General features: G+C 36.5%; 1 long non-coding RNA gene across 3 annotated transcripts in view; it reads left to right on the plus strand.

Annotated features, from left to right (window-relative positions):
- Positions 1-753: 753 nt before the first annotated feature.
- Positions 754-3,706, plus strand: part of LOC147139982 (uncharacterized) — a 120,009-nt gene continuing 117,056 nt past the window's right edge. For all 3 annotated transcript variants that reach the window (XR_015088608.1, XR_015088609.1, XR_015088610.1), the window contains exon 1: positions 754-963. This is a non-coding gene — a long non-coding RNA (uncharacterized LOC147139982). The remainder of the gene's footprint in view (positions 964-3,706) is intronic.

Here is a 3,706-nt window from a genome sequence, read left to right on the forward strand (position 1 = left end):
GTGACCGAAAGCACCTGTTAAAAAAATCTAACTTGCACTCAGCATATTTTTTTAAATTTATTTTTAAGATGCCAGAAGGATGAAAAACAGATGAATAACATATGGTGATTATGTAATATTTGGACCAAAAATGGTTCATTTCACTCATTTCTTTTTGATATTAACATTAACAAACCAAACACAGTTATTAATACAGTACATCCAATTCATTTCACTCTTCCGCGAAAGCTATTTGAATACCAGTGATGTCATGAATGTGATTGGTTGAAAAAAATGGTTTCAGAAAGTCCAAATTATCAAGTAGTCCTTACTGAGTTTCAACGACATGTAGATACCTTAAAATTAACGAAAAATAAGAAAAGTGTTTGTACATTACAGTTCCTTTGTGAATTATCTCTGATTGATCTCGAATGAATGTTTATTGTGCCTTATATATGATTATTGTTTAATTTTTATGTTTTATTTCTTTTATGTCGGTTATGTGTGTATGCGGCATTATATTGATATTTTCACTTTGTTATACAACAATATTTGTGAATGTTTGAAAGCATCAATAAAAAAAAATTAAAAAAATGTTTCAGAAAGTCGTTTTCCCCCCTAAGAAATAATGACTGATAATAATTATGATATTGATGATTAATCTTGATGAACGTTAACATTTAAATGCCCAATGTCACGTATTTATCTCAATTTAGCTTAATTATATGACGTCATTTTACTGATCGAACATTATTGGCAGAAAAAAGTCAGGATGACTTCCGTGTATCGGATACTGGATAGGACTGGACAAGTTAGCTAGGTTTATGTACACAGTTAACCCCCTCACAGTTTATTTCCCTAGCTACGAATGTGGCAACAAGTCACGTCAAAAGTTTTATGAGATATTCATTGAATGTCAAGCAGTGGAATAAAGAGCTATGAAGGAGAAAGGACATCAACTTTACCTGAAGACACGCCGCTAAAGTACGTTTGAGCCACAATGCCTTTCAGGCTCACTGAAACCTCAGCAAAATGGCGAGACAGTGTTTTTTCAATTTTTATCCAATTTGTCACAATTTTAGAAGCTGTAATGTAATTTTCTGTAACAATTATGTCCGCTAATTTCATCTTGTGTCTTAGTAAAGAGTCATCTGGCATTTCAATTTTCATGCTGCTTAATTTATGTAGATTTATTAGCTGTTCTAGTTCTAAATGGCATTTTTTTTCCCACTCATGAAACATCGACATGGTAAAGTAAGCCATCATTGACTGTATAGCAAACAATTTGACATTCTGAACTTCCAAAAAATACTGTGGAGGGGTTGTTGACCACTGTGTAGTGAAATTAAATACAACAATAATAAAGTAAAACTACTCACTCGTTGAAGACCGCCAAAATTACGCTTGGTTAATCCGTGTTTTTAATTGATACCTTAAATACACCTTATAATTGTAACTCCAAATTGTCAAACTTTTAGAAAACATTTTAAACATCAAACGCATGTAATGATGTAAGTGTAAAGCTACTAATTCTGAAGGCCCTGGGCAGATTAGATTGACGTGGCAACACACAGAGGCCCAATAAAGCAATGTATCAAATATTTTTAAACTAGAAAACTAGCACTCTACAAAATTGTATTTCACAAAAACAGAGACTAATAGCATAGTTGAATAACTGTAAAAAGTTAAACAATGTGTTCATCGTGAGTTTGTGCTCCAAATTTAGTTAATTCCATTCCCCCATTGATGCTAGTTTTGTTAGCCTCTTTGTAGCTTTTTGCAAATTTATCTTGTTTGTTTGAAATGGTAGAGTAGTAATAGTACTTGTGTACTATTCTCGACTCTCTTTTGTTTTAAAATAAGCTTCAGCGTGCTGTGGAAATAAACAGGTTGTGGCCTCTTATGAGGAAATGTTCATCCTTTATCTGTTCATTGCTTTGACTCCCAAAGTAACATTTTTATAGCACAGCTCAAGACAAAAAAAAAAGCTGAGTGACGACCTAATGTCGAAAAATTTGTGAGTCGGGTCACTTGTAAGTTGAGGTATTAGAATTTAGGTAGTAAATTTAGATCAGTGCTTCTGACAGTTTTTAGGCCAGGAGAGAAGGCATTCAAGCATAATAGGGTCTTGATGTGCTGATTTTAAAGTGTATTTCAAGTCATTGCCTATCTTTGGACATGCAGCACCATGGTGGAGAAACAAAGCGCTCGCAGAGGGGCCGCTTTGACCCTGTTCTGAGCGCAGCTATCTTAAATGTTTGCACATGTGCGCCGCTGTGACTTTTTTTTTTTTTTGCATCCTCCATGCTGGAGCAGGGCCCCCAAAAGCCCTGCGGGACCCTGGCTTTTTTTCCCCTCTTTCTTTTCTTTCTCCAGAGCCCCCTCGCTCCGTCATTATCGCCCACATGCTTTTTGCAGAGACATCCTGAGCTTGAACGGCCTCTCGATGGCTATCACATGTTCCTACTGAAGAGGGGAGGCAGCTGGGAAGGAGAAGAGTTTTTTTGGACAGGTTAGGGGTTTTAGAAACTTGAACTTTAGAACTTTTGGAAGAATAGTGTACTCCAGCTTTTACATTGAAAAATAAAGTGTCTACAGAGGTGCCTTGAGTTACAAGTTTCGTTTGTTGTGAGACCACACTTGTATCTCAAATAGTGTTCTCGCGATACCAAAATTTTGACTTCGATACTATACCCGCATAAAGTTCCTCGATACCGGTACAGAAACGGTACCTCGACAAAAATCTAAAATCAGCAATAGCAGCAAAATTAAAACTGACAAAAGAACAAATTATGTTTTTTTAAAAAAAATTGTATTAATTAAAAATATTAGAATACTCTATGCATATGTTTGTGGGCCTGTGGGGGAGTGAGATAAATATATTACACTTCTTATATCTACACTTCATTTTTTTTCTATACTTGATTTATATTTTATAGATGCATGCCAGTTAAACTTTAGGAAAACTAGTCCCCATTTATCGAGCCATTTTTGACACCGAAAAATCACGGTACGGCACTGGTACCAGTATACCGTACAACACTCATCTCAAATCAAATTTCCTCTTTGATCGGAAAGTAAATGCCATTAATCTGTCCCAGGCCCACCTTGTGCTTCTCTGGTGTGCGCGCCTTGGCCACCTGGAGACGGTCACAGCTCCTTAGTCAGCTGCAACAGTACAGTGTTAGTTGTTCTTCACAGACGACAAAGAATATATACCTGTGGGTGTATTGCTGCACCATTTGTGTCGAAACTATCGATTGCTATTTGTTAGCATAGCACCGTCCGTAGCGGTCTGCATTGTGTGTTAGCATGAAAAGCTAGCAAACATTCCAAAGGCAAGGTTATGAGGTTGTTTTAAATATACATTTAATTCTCTTTGTTTTATCTTTAGTTTGAGAGCAAACCTCAACTGGTAGTGGCAATAAACGGCTCGAAGCTCGAATCATACGGCAGCAGCTAAAAAAAAAGAAAAGCCAGACAGTCGGGAAAAAAAATCGGTACAAAAATGATTGTCGCTTTATTGGATCATCTGCCTTATTTGCGTAATGTTCCAGAGACTTCAGACCCTAGTGGAAAGACATCAATGTTTCAAAGTATCCTAGCACAAGGAGTTCTTTGCGCTTTGGACATTGATCCTGTAGTGCGACCTTATGAACTTCTTTCTCCTTTTACTATCTAAGAGGAAGTAAGTAGCTTCCTATTGACAATTAGCAGACAGGCTCAG

Source organism: Filicampus tigris, chromosome 11 (genome assembly GCF_054856515.1).
Source record: "Filicampus tigris isolate MCC_2025a chromosome 11, RoL_Ftig_1.0, whole genome shotgun sequence".
NCBI lineage: Eukaryota > Metazoa > Chordata > Actinopteri > Syngnathiformes > Syngnathidae > Filicampus > Filicampus tigris.